The sequence below is a fragment of the Ochlerotatus camptorhynchus genome, unplaced genomic scaffold (assembly GCF_037179485.1).
Source record: "Ochlerotatus camptorhynchus isolate MF236.1 unplaced genomic scaffold, CSIRO-AGI_Acam_v1.1 ptg000141l, whole genome shotgun sequence".
NCBI lineage: Eukaryota > Metazoa > Arthropoda > Insecta > Diptera > Culicidae > Ochlerotatus > Ochlerotatus camptorhynchus.
Window position 1 is genome coordinate 2,970,147 of NW_027040631.1, and position 21,750 is coordinate 2,991,896.

A 21,750-nucleotide genomic window follows, 5' to 3' on the forward strand; every position below is an offset into this window, starting at 1 on the left:
TATGGATCGGAAACCAACTAATGTCCGCTAATTGACAGTTTCAGTGGTTTGCTGTTGGTACTGACGCAAGTTATTCCGATCTTCATCTATTCGCAAGGTCTGGAGAAGGCTGGTTTTTTTACAGAAAGCTTTGACAATGTTTTATGAATTTGAGGACCACGCTCACTTCACTCTTCTCCACCAGATGCTCAGTCGTTGATTTATTTATTTATTTATTTTGTTTTTCTTCATCGGACTTAACGTGTCTAAATGAAGCCTGATGGGGAAAAGCCTATAAAAGGCGTAAAAACCCCATATCTTTTCGAAATACATGAATCAAAATAATACAATACAATTACAACGAACATTAATCAAGTCTTTAGCATAAAAAAAGTTATCCTCCTATGGCATAGAGTTGTTCGTGAATCAGGTAGAAGTCCTCGTCATGCAGTTGAACCGAAAACAAAAAATAAACAGGTAGCACAATCCTTCACGTGTACATTAATTGGACAGCTACTCACCTTCTCAGAAGTCTGCGTTGAATACGGTGACGAAAGGTTTCCGCTGCACAGTTGAAGTCGAAAAACTCGTAAAACTCGTTGAAACGCCCAGACATGAACCGTATTGGGTCATGCAAGCTGTAGTTCGCAGCACGAGGTCCAAGATGCAGGAAACTCCTCGACCGAAGAACTCGTTCGGGTGCGTAGATTTCGAATTCAGCCAAGATTCCTGGAGTGTCGATATCACCAATAAGTACTTTCGCTGCGAACACGGCCTGACTAATCGTCCGCCTATGTTCTAGTGTTTCAAGACCCAGGAGTTGACAACGATCTTCTTACGGCGGAAGGTTCACAGGGTCATTCCAAGGAAGGTGACGAAAGGCATACCGAACAAATTTCCTTTGAACAGATTCAATCCTCGCTATCCAAACGCTTGATACGGGCACCATACTACCGAGCTGAATTCCAAGATCGATCGCACTAGAGAGCAGTATAGAGCTTTTAGACAGGCAGGATCGCGAAACCCGTTAGCGATCTTGAAAATGAACCCGAGTTGCCTGTTAGCTTTCTCAACGATGCCCGAGTAATGAAGCTTGAATGTTAAGGCGCAGTCTAGCATGATTCCTGGGTCACGAACATTGTGCACACGTTGCAGAAGTTGGTGATTTATCGCATAGTTAGTTGAATGCCACTGGTTTCAGCTTGCGATGAAATGAGATAATATTACATTTTTGTACATTCAACGTGAGACAGCTTCTTGAGCACCACTCTTCGAAGGTATCGATTAGGTGCTGACGCCGTAAGCAATCGGTGAAGCTACGAACAATCACATAGATCTTCACATCATCCGCGTAGAAGGATCGGCAACCAGTTGGAAGGATCAGTTCGGCCTCATTCACAAAAATCGAGAATAGCAATGGTCAGTGTTGGAAAAGTTCGCGATATTTCACAAAGTTCACCAAGGGAAAAGTTCGCGAGTCATAGTGAGTTTTCGCGAACTTTTCCATCACTGGCAATGGTCCCAAGTTGCTATCTTGAGGAACACCGGAGCTGTTTGTAAAATAGTCCAATTGCTCTGATCTGATTCTAACACAAAGTTCCCGATTGGTCAGATAGGACTTGAACCAACGGGTTAAACCCAAGGATACACCGAGTTTTTCAAGTTTAGCTAGCAGTATGGAGTGATCAACCCGGTCGAATGCAGCCTTAAGATCTGTATATACAACGTCCACCTGCGCTCCAGCTTCCATACTCCGAAGACATAAAGAAATGAACGGAGCTAGATTTGTTGAAACTGATCTCTTGGGGTAAAAACTGTGTTGGTCAGGAGAAATGTAATTTCTGCAGCTAGAGAATAATGCGTCGTTGATGATGATTTCGAAAACTTTGGAGCAGGCACTGAGTGATGTGATCCCTCGGTAATTTTTGACGTTTCTCTTGTCTCTTTTCTTGTAGATCGGGAACATGAATGACGATTTCCAACGCGTAGGGAACTCCCCCTGCTGTAATGAAATATTGAACAGCTTCGAAAGCGGTGTTGTAAGCTCTGAACAGCATCGCTTCAGGATGCTTGAGGGGATCCCATCAGGGCCAGCAGCATTAGAAAATTTCAGCTTCTTGATGGCGGATTCGACGAGGTCTACTGTAACCGAGGTAATCGAAAAATTGAAAGCATCACTGGGAGTGTCCCTCACCGCTTCAGCAACTTGGAACGAAGCCGTAGTGTCATTGAAAATGCTTTTGAAATGTTCTGCCAGAAGATTGCATTTCTCAAGGGAATTGCTCCCGATTCTATCACCCAGGTGAATTTCGACTGGTAGCCCCTCCTCGTTTCGTTTGGTATTCACGAATGACCAGAACTGCTTTGGATTAAGCCGTAAATTAGCCTGCACACGCCTTGTGTAGCTCTTGTAAAGAATGCGGTTATATGTGCGATATTCGTTGCTCGCTGTTGAAAATAATCGTTTAGTGAATGGTCTACGAGTACGACAGTATTTACGGAGGGTCTTCGATCTCAGACGCTTCAAATTCCATAGTCGAGCATTGGACCATACGGGTTTGGGAGAGGGTGTTCTCAATGGGACAGAATCAGTTATTGCTCGGCCAACGACCTCAGCGAAGTAGTTGACGGCTTCATCAATAGATGAACACGTGTCAAGGAACTGCCAATCTGCCTGGGCAAGCGAGTGGCTCATGTACATCAACAGGGGGGTTATCGTAGCGAACAGGAACAGATAGGTTGATGGAAACTTCCAACGCAGGATGATTGGTGTCGATGCCAATCAAAGGCTCTGGGGCTTCTAGGATAGAACATTCCAGTCCTACAGCTTCGTTCGCCAGAACGAGATCAAGCCGCCGAGAGTTGCTATTCAGTATCGAGTTGATTTGCGTTAAGCCATGCAGGTCGAAACCATCAAGGAGAGTACAGCATAATGCGGGCATGTTCGAGCGAAGAACATCAATGCTAGGAAAATCGTTTCCAGGAACGTTCCATGAGAGCCCAGACTGATTGTAGTCACCAAATATCAGAGCTAGGTCGTTTTGTTCTAGTCGAGAGAACACGGTACCAATCGAACTGATGTGGTTTGCAATGCTGCTCGAATCAGATTTCCGGTCTGGAGGTAGATACATAGCGCCAATACTTATTGATCTACGAGGCGTCGTTATTTTGATCCACAGCTGCTCTAGAGAAGTGCAAACTGGAGCAGGATCGATGCAGGAGCTTAGGCGTTTGGATACCACAATCAAGACGCCTCCCCCACGCGATTTGGTACTATTATGGTGGTTGTGGTCGTTTCGAAATACCGTGAATAGACTGCCAAATAATTGAGATGAATTAATGCGTTCATCGAGCCAAGTTTCCGTAAGAACTATGACATCGTAGTCAGAGTCAACGGCAGTCAGGAAAAAATCATCAATCTTTGTTCGCAGGCCACGAACGTTCTGGTAATACACCAACAGGCGGTCGAACGAAGTCGGTTGGAGGTCTGCAGAATGATCGATCAGCCGAAACGAGCATGGTGGTACTCTGGAACACAGAGACGGATTAGGAGAAGAACTGTTTTCAACAAACGCATACTTGCCTGATGTAGAAGGTTGGAAGACCCCTTCACCATTCTCAACCACAGGGCCAGAACGACTACGATGACAGGAATCAGCAAGCGCGACTGGGTTGAGTGACTCAGGGGCTTCCTTGAGGCAGCAGGCAACGCGTTTTGGTCTGGGATGTTCCAAAACGTGGCGAGCAAGATCCGGTGCAGTGCCCGTTCCGCCGGGTGTGCTGGTTCTTCTAAAGAACTTAATTTTACTGAAATCGACTTCCCTTCGGTCGTTAGCATCGCTTGAATTTTCCCTCCTACTTCGTTTATTTTTCGAGATATCCTTGTCATAAATTTAATAAAAATCGCTAATGAAGTTTATGATTGATTTAAAGAACAGTTTTATGGTGCACACTTAGAAATAACTAATCTTACACGTGACGGAATCCATCTTTGACATAAAATATGAGACGTAAACAAACAAGTCATGTAATATTAAGTGCTCCGAGACTGAAAAGTTCGTTACTCGACGAAAAGTACGTTTGATTAAGCAATATTTCGCGTTTATTATGACTCAATTTTATGTCGAAATTGACGCTCGTATATGTCACTCTCAGAGCACCTAAATTTACATTAATTTTTCTAAGTGTGTGGGATTGAGAGCTACTTTAAAAACAAGACAGTTATTGACTTCTCGCCAGACTGTAAAGGTTTTTAAAACAGCGAAAATGTGAACTCCTAAGCAGGAATATTTTACACTGTGAAATGCAGTATTTAAACTAAATGGATTGTTCATCTCCCTTATCCATCATAAATCAAAGTGAATGCCAAATGATTGCAGAATTGTTACTTGGATGGCTAGTGTTAAATAATTCAGTCTGCTAGTTTTATAATTATATTGTAAATTTTTAAAAATAAAATTTTCATGCTCAAAGTCTGGAGCAGAAGAAAAACAGCTTCAGGCTTTTTCAGTGAAGTGAAAAGGTAAGGAAAAATCCAGAAAAATCCATCATGTTTTACGCATATCAGTTGCTTATATGATTTGCCAATAAGAGTAAAGAGTAACACATTCGTCGTAGGTGCAAAACTACTATTTATAAACATAACAATCGAATGTTAACAGTCATGGAAGTGGTACCAGAAATATTATAAAATTCTGGTGGAAATGTGTTTGGAGTGTGTCGAACTGTTTTTTGGAGTGTTAAACACAAGGTGGCAGAGCAAGTTACCCCTTGGTGAGGACCGAAAATGTTTGAAATTCAAAGCTGCTATTCAGGAAGTCTACAGTGCAACTAAACAGTATTTGGAGAAGTTGACGGAATCTCTTTCTGATCCCAGGGTATGAGCATAACTGCATTAAATAATTCACAATGCTTAATATTTGGTTGTTTCTATGTGTTCCAGTGTCTTGAGTTCCAAAATCCGACGGTTAAGTATGAAGACTTTGAGAAAACTGCTTTGCTCCTGAAAGATAAAGATGTCTATTAGTTCGACTACCTCAAGAAGTTGTTGAGCTTGGTAGAGCCAGAATATTACAAGCAGAATTACAATAAGAAGTTGCGTGATATTTTTTAGTAGCTATCTGAATATCGCTGGCTGCTCAGAAGTTTTGAAGCTAACTAAGTACTTTTTGACCATACCAGGACACAACGCAAACTGTGAGCGTATTTTTACTTTGATTGGATCTCAGTGGAGTGAATAAGAGGAATCGTCTTACGGTAGAAACGGAAAAGCATCTATCAAGTCTCAAATTGAATTTGAATTATTTTACTTGTGTCGAATTTTTCAAGAATTTACTTTTGCCTTGGTAATTCGAAATCACTCGAGATGATTGAATCGTCCGGGAAATATGACAAATAGACTTGCCATTTCGAAGTATCGATGTATTCAGTATGAATGTTTGTTTTTAAATAACACTTGTTCGTATTTTGATCAACTTTTAATAAAAAAAAAATCAGAAAAATATTATACTTTTTTATAAACTGTTTCATTTTCGTAGGTAGAAATTCGGGTAGAAACCAACATTTATTAATGGAGTAAATCTCTTTAAAAGGTTCTTGCTAACAATTTCAAAATGTTCTGATTTTCAACCTTCACCAGATGGTATTCCTAGCCTTAAACGCTGTCCAGACTGGAGAGTTATAACATGTTATAACGGTTGTCAAATATTTGCAACACAGAAATCACCATCAAGATAGCGCTATAACATGTTATAACTCTGTAGTCTGAACGTACTATTAGCTAACTACTCTATGCGAGGCCCGTTGCATAGCATTCCAGCCGAAAGACCCCTCACCAAACACTTGACATAAAGAATCATTCTCGTCGCCAATTTCGAATCCACCCCTACGTCGTCAAAACTTTACCACAATCATCCCCCAACCGTGTATATGTACACATTTTCCCATTGCGAAAAAGGGAAATCAACCCCTCAGCACACGCACACAGGGAAACCCTACAACCCCGAACGGCACAATCACCACCGAGCGAAGCGAGTTCACAGCACAGCCAACCACGGCAACCGTGCGCATTTCACCCGACCCGACTCCTCACAAGCAAAGGGAAAAACTCAACTTTCCATCGAGCGACTCCATTTTCTCGTTTTCTCGCGACTCCACACACGACACGGCTCCTAACGGAGGTACCTGTACTGGTCTGCTCGACTTCGACTTCATTGGCAAGGAGCGCAAGGAGTTGGACGATGGTGATGGTGATTGACTGTTGTGGCAGCAGCAGAGAATTTTGCACCCTCGTCGACGGTCGTCGGTTCTAGTGTCCGGAACGGAAGAGAGCAGGAAGAAGCGCAGAAAATGAATCCAGGTAGGCCGAGTAGCAGAATCACCACCGTAGTTTAGTGCACCCCGCTTGCTTAGATCTCACACTTCCCGTTTGGGGGTAAATGGTGGGAAGGAAGGAAAAAAAAAGGACTGACTGTGTGTGCCTGCCATCCTTGCTGCTTTCAATGGCCTCCACCAAGTGCGAAACCGTGATGGCAGGGGGCTCCCCCTCTCGAGTGCGAGTGTTTTTCAAGGGGTTGTAGTATTTGTCTTTTCCGTGAAAAAAAGGGGACGAAGAGCAAGGCAGGTGTTCTCGGAAGAAAGAAAAAAAAATGGACTGAAATGGACTTTTACCACAATTTCCCAGTGCCTGCAACCATCCTAGTAGCCCGTCAGTGATCTGTGTTTTTTTTTCCTTCCGTGGTGTCCCTTCGATGGAAAATATGACGAAGAATCTCGTGTGCGTGCGTTTGTGAGGGAAAACGACGATAAAGGGAGGGGGAGAGCGCAGGAAATTATGTAAATCCCAACAACCAGCGAAGGGACGGATCATCAACAATTCAATGCACCTGAGGAAAAGTTCATTGCTACAGTGAGCCAACAACAGTTAGTAGTGTGTAGCGCATATATCGTGAATACGGGGGAAAAATGGTGGTCAAAACAAGTTGGTGAATGAAACTCTGTGTGTGCGCCTCTCGTCGTTCATTTTCGGAGGAAGATTTTCTTCGTCCCTTTAAAAATGGTGACAGGATTGTTTTTGTTTTCTTTTTTTTTTCTCGCGAATAGTGTGCGCCTATGAGTAGGCATAGATGATCTGAGGATAGTGACGGAAGAGGATACGCAATTCCAGAATGGTCTATCATTGGCTATTGAGCTATGTGTGTTACGGTTTGACAGCAGACTTGAGCGCATAAGTGAGTAGTTCGGTGTGCCCTGGATGTGAAAGTGAGAATAAACTGCGGATTAGGGGTTTCTATTTGCGGTGGATTAGCGCCTATTAGTACATATCGTGAGAAACGGACGTGTATTGCTAAATGTGTGTGTGCATTTGAAGTTTGAATGGGCTACTGCTGAGCATGGAGGATAGCCATCAAAGCAAGCTTGGATGGTTTTGTTGTTATTCGTTTGGTGGATGTTTGTTTTACTAAAGTCAGTGCGAGTTTCATCATTTTCAGTTCGAAACACGTGAAACATTTAGGCTAAGTGATGGTAACTGCACTTTGAGGTCGCTTGGCATGGAGTTACGCGGTACCCAGGTACCCGGGTAGAGGGAAATAGCAAAACCAGTGCAAAATATTATCAAATTTAACTATAATTATCTTATTATATTATTGGTAAGTTGTGCGCTATAACAAGTTAGTAGCTTAGGCTGCAATCAAAGCATAATTTGCTATTGTTATTATATTTTGGTACCGTGAATTGATGGACTGATTTTGATCAGATAGCTGAATAAGCTATTAATATGTCAATAAATGGATTAGTTTTATCAAATTACCAATTAATGAGATATAATAGTAAAAAGTGATATTATTTGCTATGATTTTTGCTAATCTTTAGATATGGTAACAACTGGCTTTGATATTTCTGAGTTATGATCCCATAGGTTGTCCCTCTTAAATCAATCAAACTAATAACAATTTTTGATGTTCTGCTTCCCAATTTTAATAGTAAAACTTGCTATTGAATTGATATGCTCGTCTACTCGGGTAACCACTTAGCACTTAGCTGATAACGTGCTGTGTTAATGCTGCTTGATTACCTGGGTATTTTATTTCCTGTAGAAGATGCACATGACCTACTGAGTGCCTACACCACAGAGAACAGGCGTCGAACTAAATTTCTGTAAAAACTTGTGTAAAGATTCCTATTCGGCTTAAGCACCACCAACGCCGACTTACCCACTTAAAAACCCTCTTTGACAACATGATGGCGCTGGCGTTGCACAACTTACACTAGACACTAAGTGCCGGTAGTGCCAAGTGGTAATTTTCAACCGAAAATGTAGCGATACTAGCGTCAAATTGGATGAAAGGGGGTATAGGCCTTTCTATAGGTGAACATATTAGTTCAGAATTATCTCACTACTAGGTGCCAGTGTGCATCTGAACTTTCTCTATACTCTGCATCTGTAACCCATCAGCATCTAGAATGTTGCCGTCTGTAGCAAAGTTCTTCAGGAGGTTAATATTGGTATTATCGATATGAGGAGAGCATGTAGATACCGGAAATCAATGCAAGGAGCCAATAGGTTGATTTTCGGTTTCCAAAAATGATGTATTGAGGTATAAAATCTATGCCCAATTATATTTTCAAAGTGCCCCATATCGCAAAACTCAGACATGATATGCCTCACCCCAGCCTACTGTGGTATATTTCACCAACACAGTAGGCCGGGTGATTGTATTACTTAGGTACGAATGTTTTTTTATGATTACTATCAGTCCAGGACTTGCTAAAGCTAACACTCAATTAGGTAACTATTACCGGACTGATTTTTTAAGAATTGTTGGTACCCTCTTCCTTCAGTTGCAATTATATTAACACACCAATGTAGGTACCCCTATCATTACACTCAACTATGGTATGGTCGTGATACCTTGAAAAGGTGATCGGTGAGTTTGATATGTCTTTTACTAGCTATCACGGTATGGCAGTTGTACCCCTTTCTGGTGGTATAAGTCACTAACCGAAGTACATGGGTTTTGGGGACAATTTTTTCATGTTTTTCAGCTCACCTGCGCTGGCTACTTACACACTTATCAAGGTGCTGACGAGGCACAGATGGGCTTCGACAACATTTCTAATAACTATAAAATACATAACTTTGCACAAGAAACCATCCTTGTAGGACCGTCCGTTTAAAATATGCAGCAGTAATATGAAATATTCAGAAAACACCAAAAGTTGGCCCTTACAAACTGAGCAACTTTGTCCAAGACTGCAAATCTGTAGAATGAATACCCACGGCGCTAGACGTTTTAGACACGCTACCGGGTTCCCTGCGCAACTGTGCGGCGAGGTGACCCCCTTATTGCACTCTACCCAAGTAACCACTGTTGTGTCCGGGCCGTCCAGGCTGACCAGGCCTGGAGCCGGACCTCGGGCCAATTTTACCCTTGAGAACGCTCCTCTTCGACATCTCAACCGCTCGTGTATAGATTCGTCGGAAAACTGACTGGAAACTGCAGTGTACTTCATATAAAGGGTGATACGGTCAAAATTTGGTCAAGGGAAAACGCGTGTAAATCGGTGAAATCGTTTATTTAAAAAATCAAATTAAATTTCTTTTTCAAGTTCAATTAGTATAAAATTCAGGAAAAATATTCAGTTGGGCTTCCGCTTTTCTAAATCCGAATTGCCGGGCCTTACGCTTGACCCCTGCTATCAGATTTTGTACAGCCACCTTGTCCACCTTCTTCGCCGCAGAAAGCCAGTTTGCCTTGAACTGCTGCTCGCCCTTAGCAGTTTTTTTGGTCTTCTTTAGGTTCCGCTTGACAATAGCCCAGTATTTCTCAATTGGGCGGAGCTCTGGCGTGTTGGGAGGGTTCTTGTCCTTGGGAACCACCTGCACGTTGTTGGCGGCGTACCACTCCATGGCCTTTTTACCGTAATGGCAAGATGCCAAATCCGGCCAAAACAGTACGGAACAACCGTGTTTCTTCAGGAAAGGCAGCAGACGTTTATTCAAACACTCTTTCACGTAAATTTCTTGGTTGACAGTCCCGGAAGCTATGAAAATGCTGCTTTTCAAGCCACAGGTACAGATGGCTTGCCAAACCAGATATTTCTTTGCGAACTTTGACAGTTTCATGTGCTTGAAAACATCTGCTACCTTTCCCCTTCCTTTTGCCGTATAAAACTTCTGTCCCGGAAGCTGCTTGTAGTCGGCTTTGACGTAGGTTTCGTCGTCCATTACCACGCAGTCAAACTTCGTCAGCATCGTCGTGTACAGCCTCCGGGATCGCGCTTTGGCCGTCGTATTTTGTTTATCATCGCGATTTGGAGTCACTACCTTCTTGTAAGTCGATAGTCCGGCTCGTTTTTTGGCTCGATGCACGGTTGTAGACGATACACCCAGCTTATTTGCGGCATCTCGGAGAGAGAGGTTAGGATTTCGCTTGAAACTACCGGCAACTCTCTTTGTCGTCTCAGCGGCTTCCGGTTTTCGATTTCCCCCCGATCCAGACTTCCTGGCTGTCGACAAACGTTCCCCAAACACTTTAATTACATTTGTAACGGTTGATTTGGCAAATTTTAGCGATTTTGCCAACTTTGCGTGCGAGTAGCTCGGATTTTCGCGATGCGCGAGCAAAATTTTGATACGCTGCTCTTCTTGCTTGGACGGCATTTTGACAACTGAAGAGTGAATTCCAAAATCAAAATAGGAGCAACATTCTACACACACACACCTTCAAAATGAGGGGTGTTCAGGTTTTTTAAATGCAAAATTGAAAGAAATACGTCAAGTTGATATTGACCAAATTTTGACCGTATCACCCTTTACCCTCCTTTTTCTTATTGTTCTTCAGTTGATCAATTCATACACTGGACAAAACCGAGATTTGTTTTATATTTATTTATCAACAGCTTACTTGCTCTTACTTCCTACAACCACCAAGCCCGATAACTACCCGATAATCGCCCTTTTTGCGATATAAGGTAAATATAGGGTTTCCGAACTTTATATCTGCCGTATGTACCAAAAAGGGCGATTAACGGGCTTGTTGGTTACTTGGGTATGGCATAAGGGTTTTAGGATCTGGTGGCTTGGGGTAATGTTCTACGTGCTTAGAGTACCGATAGATAACTACGCGGGAAATATTTAGCTAAGCCATGAACCCCCATACAAAAGTTATGAATTGGTTCGTGTCTGATCTATACTGGACAAGTTATTTTTATCTAGATCAAAAAATCCTATGCTTTTGACAGTTCGGATCACTGCACATTTAAATCGGCCGTTTGCGATTTTCGAGCAAAAGTCAGAATTAAGTGTCATGTCGGTTTGTCGGTGGTAAAAACTCCGGAATCGAATAACCACAGCAAATTTAGTGAAAAGTGGAAATTTTGATGATTGTTTTTTTTTTCGAGCATCACACTCTAGTGCATGTGTGTGTGCATTATTTGTAACGCTTTTATCATATTTAGTTCCGCTTCTAATCATGGTAAAAGATCCCAGATCGATTCACCACAGCCCGAGCTATGGAATGCCGCGCATAACCTTGCTTGTAAACTGGCCCTCTCAGAGCTCGACCATTCTACCGACTGCGTTCTACAAAAAGCACTGGAGTCATGATCTTGATGTTCTATAGGATTCATGTGGTTTGATACGCACAATCCTGACATCATCTGACCTCTGCAAAGCTTCATAATCATATTTGCATCATAGAATGGTAACAATGAGCTATTTAATCAAGGGGTAGGTCACTCCGCACACTAATCTTGGGTCATCTTTTTTGTCAGTGTGCCGCATAGAGCAAGCTGAGATTGTTACACATCCCAGCCACCCGATATTTCTGACACCTTGAATGTTTTGGTTTGAAATCTCAATTGAAAAAATACTCGTACGGTAAGAAAAAATACTCAAAATTAAGTTTAAAAAAAAACTCAACGTTGGGTTCTATCATTTGAGGTCCGCCGTTGAGTGAATTAGAAAAGCGGCGTTGGTTAAAATTTACTCAACTATTGAGTAATAATAAATGAACTCAAATATAAGTTTATTTTCATTGAGGTTGCTCTTATGCGCCTTTAACCATTTCATTTTCACAAGCGTTGATAGACGAGTGGTCAACACACGGGCCCCGTAATCTCAACGTCCATGGTTCGGTTCCAGTCTGCTCCATTTTATTATTTTTTTTGTCAACTTGGTCAACGTGGATTCATGATCAGGATTACTCAAAATTGAGTTTTCTTCTTTAACTTAATTTTACGTAGCCCCACGGAAGCCACGTGATGCGTGAAAGGAACTCAATTTTGGGTACTTTTTTCTTACCGTGAAGGATAAATCGGATTGAGGATGACGCGGGAAGCGACGGGTGTGCGAAATTTTGGTGTTTTGTGTTCATAGTACCTATAATAAAAGTCCTGTGTTTTATATTGTCCTCAAAGGCAGACCAGAAAGCTAGCTTTTCGTGTTGTGAAAAGCAACGGTCTATCAGCAGCCGGAAAGAGTTGGAACCGATAGGGAATATTGTTGGAGACCGACTATAGAGGATGATGAATAGACTTCTGTAGTTTGTTTTGTGTGAGTTGCAGCATTATTTTAATTAACGGTATTAATGGGGTCTGATTAACTGCCTGAATCTAATTTCGGTACAATGTGCTGAGTGACTTACCCCTTGTATTTAATGCTCTCTAAACTATGCTGGAGCTAAGATCTTGAAGTTCTTCAGGCTCGATATAGTCTTTAATAATGTCCTTAAAATCCCTCCTCTTGACAACATGCCCACCATAAATTGGTATCATTATGATATTTATTGCTCTCCAAAGTATACTAGGGTTAAGATCATGAACAGTCCTCTAGAGAGCTTCTTTACATCATGCACATCATGGAAACATTTTTAATCCTCTTCACGCTATCTGGAGCTAAGTTCTTGAAGATCTACTGACTCAATGAAAGACTTGAACAATGTACTCAAAATCTGCATAAGCCCATGAAGCTCAAGAGAGCCTCTTGATATCATGCACATCATGCATTGCTAATTTTGGATGATAAAATCTTTATGACTGCATGAAGTTCAAGAGAACCTTTTGACAACATGCAGCTTATGGAATGGTATCAATAAGTTATTTAATTCTCTCCATACAATTCAGATGTCAGACTCAATGAAGATGTGAAAATATTCTGGAAATCTTTTGCTTTTAAGGCGTTAAGGATCTTCGATGAAGGTCTTGTGTTGTGGTGATTGTTAACATTAGAGTGGTCTTCACATTGATTTAAAATATTTTTAAAATTTTTAAAATTAAGGCAATTGATCTTCAATTAAGTTGTAGTTGAGTTACATCAACTTATAATACGCCCTTTGTAATTGTTTATTTCTTAGCATGGAAAAAATCCTTGAACATGCTCAGGTCAGCTTGTAGTATCTGAGTAGACTTCGCGCCTCGAGTTGCTTCTTATTCGATCCGTCCTCGCTACATGGGCCGGGACCAACGGCTTTCCTTCCCTTCCGAAGGAAGACGTGACCAGAAATTTTTATGCCTCAGACCTCAGCTGGGATTGAACCCAGATCCATTGGGGTGAGAAAGCAGTCACGCTTACCGCTACACCACCAGCGCCGGTTAACTGCGGTTTTTTATAAAAAAAAAAATATTATGGTATATTTGGTAACCCGGTACTTCTGACAGCTTGAATGTTTTGGAAGGAACCAGAGTTTTCCCATGATGAGTCACTGCAGAAGGTGGATTGCATTCTGACGGCGGTCAACGTAGACGAGGAAACCATCTACAGCAAATCTACCTCGCTGTAGACCTGGCTGCTGGGATACGAGCTGACCGATACAGCTGTCCAGCAGTGCTCCCATTTTAATTAATGAACAATCCGATGCCTAGATTGTGCCAAAGGTGTGCAGATGGATGTGCCGAATCTCCTTTTGGCACACTGTGCTGAGTGACTTACCCCTTGAGTCATACAGATTTTCAGGACATTATTCAAGACTCTATTGAGCCTGTACAACTTTAAGATTTTAGCTTCAGAACAGTTTGGAGTGTATTAGAAATGTTATTGATATAAATCCATGTTGAATATGTTGTCAGGAGACTCTCTTGAGATTCACGGACTCATAAACATTTTCAGGACATTGGTCAACCCACGTATCAATTTTGATTTTATAAGAGTTCTGTATACCATTATTTAGACTTGAAAAATGCTTCAATCCCTCGATAAAACTTGCAATGCTACTTGGGAAGACTATATTGAGCCCGTAGGTATTCAAGATCTTAGCTTCAGAATAGTTTGAAGTTAAATCAATATCATAGTGATGTCAATCCATGATGCGCATGTTATCAAGAGGCTCTCTTTATTAACCTTATAGATCTTCCAAAAAAGTTTTGAGGATGTTACAATTCTAACTGATACCAATCCATGATGCGCATGTTGTCAAGAGGATGTCTTGAGCTTCATGGGCTCATAGAGATTTTGAGAACTTCTATTGAGTCTGTAGATCTTCAAGATTTTAGCTCCAGAACAGTTTGAAGAGTACTAAAAATCTTATTCGTACTATTCCATGATGTGCATCCCTTAGGTAAGTCGGTAAAGGCGTAGCTACAAAGCAAGACCATGCTAGAGATTGCCGGTCCGGTATAGGATTTTTTTGACATTCCTAGGTATAGAGTACTTATCTCAATCATACTATTTTTTAGATCGATCTTCTCTGATTTAAATTTTAGAATGGAGCCTTGATATTAAAAAAAAATATTGCCCGAAAATAGCATTTCTGATCGAGATGACGTCTAAGACAAAGTTGCATAGAAAAATAATATATTTCTGGGAAAAATAAAAAATAAATGTGTTTTTTTTTTTAATTTTATGTAAAAATTAACAATAAATTAAAACCAAAATATCACAAAGTGGTCTTGCCCGAGTTTTGAATTTTATTTTTTGAAGTAGGGCTACGTCTTTCGCGAAGGGTGCCAATCCAGGGAAATGCAACGAAAATTGGTCAGACTTTAAATGCTAATAACTTGGCCAATAATCAATGGATTTTGATGATTTGTGTGTCGATCGATTCGGTAGTTTTATAAGTTTTGTGTGGTATGTCACACATTATAAATGTTAAATATTTAAACAGCTAAACATTAAGAAATATGGAAACATTCAAATTTTATTTGTGCATGGAGACTCAATACACAACTTTAGGAACCTAACGCTTCTAACGTACCGCAACTATAGGAGCATTTACCCTACATCAGCTAAATATCCAAAATGTTCGTTATTTTATAAATTGCTGTTATGGCTCGAGTGACACTTGCCTTTGATAAAAAAAAAACACGTTTACTGAGGATTCATATTTCTAAAAATAACATCTATCAATGAAACAGTCATCGGTCGTCATTGAATAGCAATGCAACTATGTTCTGTCAATCTAATTGAAACTTTTATTGGCTCTGTTGTCTTGTGAATTTTAGCTATAACGGCCTCTTTTCTGATTTTTATCACTCAATCAATAGAATCTGCACGAAAACTATGTTTGAACGAAATTTCTAAAACAGTATAAGGAACATTATGCCTACACATTTTTATATCGTTTGGGTGGAAAGTTTGTAGAACAAATATTTAAAAAAAAAATCACTTTTTAAGATATCTTCGAGAATGAAACTAAGTCAAACTTAAATAAAATAACTTTGAATAGTCAATCTTTGGTTAATCGGGGAAGATATTCCTCAAACATACATTTTAAACCTTGGAAGCTTTTCAAGGGTGTTTGTTTGTGCTAGATTGTTAGAAGTCTTTGAAGAAATATCAAGAACTTTAAAAAAATCCAAAGGAAAATTTTAAGACAATGATGCCACCAAGATATTTCTGAGAAAAATGCTAAAGTACAGACTACGAAAGTCTCAAGTAAAATTAAGTGCACTGAGGGCCGACTTCTTCACCTCCACTTAAATATTAAACCAGGTTTACCCATATAGTTAAAGCTGGTTTAAGGCTTAAGCGGAGGTGAACAATCCGGCACAGAGACTGACACATACGAGCGACGGTTTTGATTATTGTTTAAATTATTCGAGATGCAACTTTGAAACAATTTTGGAAAAAAGTTGGAAGGGTTGTATACTAGATACGACCGCAGGGTTGGCGTTGGATAACGTCTGTTATGTGTTGTACTTAATTGTGTATATTATATTTTAGGAATATTCCTTAATAACTCTTTTGTGAAAATTTGGTGGCCCTGAAAAGGGCCGTTTTGTTGGGCTGATGTTGTTGGGTTTGCTCTACTCTGTCGCCCTGGAGGAGCTTTGGAATGATGTTGATAGTTCGAAGACAGACAGCATCTCCCCTTACAGCGTTCCCACACCCCAGTATAGTCCCCAAATTTAAGTGTAACTGTGATATTCTGAAAAGAAATTGTCTTCAAAACTAACTCTTTGTCGAATTATTGGTGGCCCTGAAAAGGGCCGTTTTGGTTGTGGTTTTGGAATGATGGTTATGCCGAGCATGGGTACCGGATGGCGATGGCGATTTTGATGAGCGGTTTGCATACCGGGCGCTTTGCTTCAACCACGAGTGCGGTGAACTCCGGGTAAATATTATTACCAATCAGTAGAACAGCGCTAGGTGGTATGATGAACCGGGAAATCCACTCGAGATGTCGAGAGGGTAGATGGTTGTTTTGGAGGTTGTGATGAGGACGATTTTGGAACGGAACGGGTTGTGCTCGATGATGCATCGTTCTTCTTCACACAGTCTGTGAAGACGAGTTCGATTCTGAAATAAGTTTTGTAGAAATGCAATAAAAATGGAATCTATGGCTCTGCGAAGATTCAACTTTCGATATTCAAGTGTCGGAAAGGCATGAGAAAATTAATCGTTAAACTCTTTCTTGATAACGTTGTTAAACGTCTTGATTTTTCCAACGCGCTCGGCGTAGTTGCCCTTGCGGAGCAGACGGTGAATACGACCGACTGAGAACTGCAGCAGCTGTTCATTCCATGACGGCGGCCCAGTATACCGGAGCACTGGCACCAACGCACTCGGCTCAGTCCGCATCGTGCTCTCTTGCCGTGCGGATCTATTTGCTTTTTGCTGAAGGAAGTGTTACTACTACCTAAAGCTACAACAAATTTAAACAGCACTTTTCAGTGCTCAACCTGTAAAAATTTTCTACCTTGTTCAACTCTTATTCCTCTTCGATCCTTGTTTGGACCCTACCCGAGGTAATCCTTCTTGGATATCGATTTGGAAAATTCCTCTTCGATCCTTCAGATTCTTATAGTAATCTGCTTGGAAATCGATTTGGATAAAAATTTACTGCCGCCATGGCGCCTAAACGCAAAAGAAAGGGGCAAACTCTTGACCCCCCTTCTGATGAAATTAATTTGAGTAATCAATTTGATTTGCTCACGGATGATGAGAATGATCCATCATCCAAGAAAAATTCTAGTAAACTTTCCCGGCTTAATGCCAAGAAGGAAAAGATTCCCCCTATTGTGATAACCACTACCGATTTCCATGCTCTTCGCATGGAACTTTTGAATTTCGTGAAAGTTAAGTTTTCACTACAAATTGGACGTCGGGGTGAATGCCGTGTATTGGCTGAAACCTTGGACGGATTTAAATGTCTTCTCAAGTATCTTACTGAGAAGAAGCACAAATTTTTTACTTACGACACCAAAACTGAACGTGTGTTCAAGGTTGTCATGAAAGGACTGCCCAGTGGTGAATCCCTGGATCAGATCAAAGATGACCTGGCAAAATTACTTGGAGTTGTGCCACTCCAAGTAATCAAAATGAAAATGAAATCCCGTCCTGGCGATTCGCGCAACGGGATTTCTAATGATTTTTATTTAGTTCACTTCAAGTCTAGTGAACTAAACAACCTTAAGGCCTTAGAAAAAGCTAGCCTTATGCTCCATGTCCGAGTGAAGTGGGAACACTTCAGGAAGACTGGAGGAAATTTCCAAAACCTCACCCAGTGCCGTAAGTGCCAGGGATGGGGTCACGGAACTAAAAATTGCTACATGCCAGCTAAATGCATGAATTGTGGTGATTCCTCTCACGCAAAGGACGACTGTCCTGTGAAGGAAGATCCTAAGAAATTTAAATGTTCAAATTGTGGTGAAAACCACAAATCCAATTTTTGGGAATGTAAGACTCGCAAAGCGATCCTACAATCTCGTTCTAACCGTCAGGTAGGAAACGCTCCACGTTTCCGTCCAGGTACAAATTCCTCTGCTGTTAACAATGGTCAGCGAGGAACAAATTCTACATTCGTACCCGTAGGTACAAATATCTCCCCTGCTTCAAATGTTTCATCTGTACCTACTCCCCTCGCTGCTAACAATGTTCAGCGAGTTAATGGAGCTACCTATGCTGCTATTGCAGCGGGTAGAAATCAAAATACTAACCAACGTTCTAACGGAAATTTTGACAATTTTGACTTAGGAAGCATTACTGCCCCCAAAATGGAATTTTTACAGAATTCATTAATTGACATGATTTCTGATATGCTTAAATCTAACTCCATGTTTGATGCTATTCAAACTGGAGTAAAATTTGCAAATAATATTGTCATGACTTTAAAATTCAGTAATGGATTTTAAAGCATTAAATATTGTAAATTGGAATGCTCGATCTCTTAAAGATAATGAAGACGAGCTATTTAACTTTTTACGAGTTCATAACGTGCATATTGCCGTTATAACTGAAACGTTCCTTAAACCTGCCCATAAGGTTAAGAAGGACGCAAATTACTTGATTTATAGAAATGATCGTCTTGATGGACCCTGTGGTGGCGTTGCCATCATTATTCATAGACAAATCAAACATAAAATTCTTTCTTCTTTTGAAACCAAAGTTTTTGAAACTTTGGGAGTTTCTGTTGAAACAAAATTTGGACAACTTACGTTTATAGCTGCCTATTTGCCATTCCAATGCGTAGGCCAGCAAAAGAATTTTCTCAAGGGTGACCTCCAGAAACTTACCCGTCATAGGTCTAAATTCTTCATTATTGGTGATTTTAATGCAAAACACCGCTCATGGAATAATGCTCAAAGCAATTCCAATGGTAATATTCTGTTTGATGATTGTTCTGCAGGTTATTACACTATTCAATATCCAAACAGCCCAACATGCTTTTCTTCTGCAAGAAATCCCTCCACTATTGATTTGGTCTTAACTGATTCATGTCAACTTTGTAGCCAATTGGTTACCCATGCTGACTTCGGTTCTGATCACCTTCCAGTAACTTTTGAAATATCCCAAGAAATAATTTGTAATCCCAACAGCTCTACTTTCAATTACCATAGAGCTGATTGGGAGCAGTATCGAACATTTATGGAATATAACTTCGATCCAAACATTCATTTGCAAACCAAAGATGAAATTAATTACGCTCTTGAATCTCTGACTACTTCTATAGTTGAAGCAAGAGCTGCCTCAGTACCAAAATGCGAGGTTAAATTCGATTCAATTATAATAGACGATGATCTTCAGCTCTTGATCCGTCTTAAAAATGTCCGTAGGAGACAATATCAAAGAACACGCGATCCTGCCATGAAAGCTATCTGGCGGGATTTGCAAAAACAAATTAAAAAGCGATTCTCTGCCCTGAGGAACAAAACTTTTGAAAATAATATTTCTAAATTAGACCCGAGTTCCAAACCCTTTTGGAAACTCACAAAAATTTTGAAAAAACCTCAAAAGCCTATTCCAGCGCTTAAAGAAGGTGGTAAAATTTTGATCACAAATTTGGAAAAAGCTCAGAAACTTGCTAAGCAATTTGAGAGTTCCCATAATTTCAGTTTGGGTCTTACTAGTCCTATTGAGAATCAGGTTGCTCGGGATTTTCTGAATATTTTCTCTCGGGAAAATATTTTTGATGATTCCTGGGGGACTGATTTGGACGAAGTAAGGTCTATAACTAAAAATTTTCAAAATATGAAAGCTCCAGGTGATGATGGAATTTTCTATATCCTCATCAAAAAACTCCCAGAGAGTACCTTGTCTTTCTTGGTAAAATTATTTAACAGATGTTTCCATTTGGCATACTTTCCTGATAAATGGAAAAATGCAAAAGTTGTTCCAATTTTGAAGCCGGATAAAAATCCAGCTGAAGCTTCTAGCTACCGCCCAATAAGTTTGCTTTCTTCAATAAGTAAGCTTTTTGAAAAGATAATTTTGAATAGAATGATGCTTCACATCAATACGAACTCAATTTTTGCAGATGAGCAGTTTGGATTTCGCCATGGGCATTCAACTACTCATCAACTCTTAAGAGTTAACAATTTAATTCGTTCAAACAAATCTGAAGGCCACTCGACTGGAGTTGCTCTTCTAGACATAGAAAAAGCATTCGACAGTGTTTGGCATGAAGGTTTGATTGCTAAATTGAAAAAGTTTAATTTTCCACTTTATATTATTAAATTAGTTCAAAATTATTTAACTGACAGAACTCTGCAGGTAAATTATCAAAATTCCAAATCTAATCGACTACCTGTTAGAGCAGGAGTTCCTCAGGGTAGCATTCTTGGGCCTATATTGTATAACATTTTCACTTCGGACCTCCCTGATTTGCCTCAGGGTTGCCACAAATCTTTGTTCGCTGATGACACAGGCATTTCCGCTAAAGGAAGAAGTCTTCGTGTTATTTGCAGCAGACTTCAGAAAAGTTTAGATATTTTCTCTTCTTATTTACAAAAATGGAAGATTTCTCCCAACGCTTCCAAAACTCAACTTATAATATTTCCACATAAGCCCAGGGCTTCCTTTTTGAAACCTAGTAGTAGTCACATAGTCACTATGAACGGAGTTCCAATTTCCTGGTCAAACCAAGTGAAATATCTTGGATTAATACTTGACCAAAAATTAACTTTTAAAGATCACATTGAGGGCATTCAAGCTAAATGTAACAAATATATTAAATGTTTGTATCCTCTTATAAACAGGAAATCCAAACTTTGCCTGACGAATAAACTTCTAATATTTAAACAAGTTTTTAGACCGGCCATGCTTTACGCTGTGCCAATATGGTCTTGTTGTTGCACTACCAGGAAAAAAGCACTTCAAAGGATTCAGAACAAAATTCTGAAAATGATTTTGAAGTTGCCTCCCTGGTACAGTACAACCGAAGTACATAGAATTTCGAATGTTGAGACTTTAGCACAAATGTCCAACAAAATAATTAATAATTTCAGGCAAAAATCGTTGCAATCCTCAATTGCAACGATTAATTCCCTTTATACTTAGATAAGATTTAGTTTTAGTTTTTAGTTTTAAGATATCAATTGTTATACTGACATGCAGGTTAAAAAACCTGTTTAAAATACTGAATTGCCAAGACATGAACAATGTAAAAACACTTAGATATATATCATAACAATTAAGGCTGGTACGTTACTGCAGTAACTGGAGCACCTAGGTTAAAATGAAATGTAATTTATTTTGAATTTGGAACAAATAAAGAGTTAAAAAAAAAAAAAAAAAAAAACGCACTCGGCGTAGTTGCCCTTTCGCCCCCAGGCTCTGCTGCCGCTGCTCTGCTGCCGTTGCTCTGCTTCCGCTGCTCTGATACTGCTGCTCTGCTGCAGATCGAATAGACAATGATGGAACGGGTGACCTTGTTGGACGCTTATATAGTAGAACAGAAAATATCATAGGTGTCAGATACTCGCATCTGATGTCTCGGTTGGAGAAAGTATAAGAATATTAAAAAAAATCAATCGATTTTCAACATCTTTAGACAATGGTTTACTTTTAACCATTTTTGAATAGTTTACAGAATGAAATCAATAGTTTTGAAACAT

The 21,750-nt window shown here is 40.2% G+C and overlaps 1 protein-coding gene across 3 annotated transcripts in view; it reads left to right on the forward strand.

Moving 5' to 3' along the window:
• Positions 1–6,044: 6,044 nt before the first annotated feature.
• onecut overlaps positions 6,045–21,750 on the forward strand; it is a 38,189-nt gene continuing 22,483 nt past the window's right edge. For 2 of the 3 annotated variants that reach the window (XM_065221356.1, XM_065221354.1), the window contains exon 1: positions 6,045–6,337. The gene's annotated coding sequence lies outside the window, so the exon portion shown is untranslated. Of the gene's footprint in view, positions 6,338–6,731; positions 7,209–21,750 lie in introns of those variants that run through there. The other variant, XM_065221355.1, reaches the window with a different exon arrangement.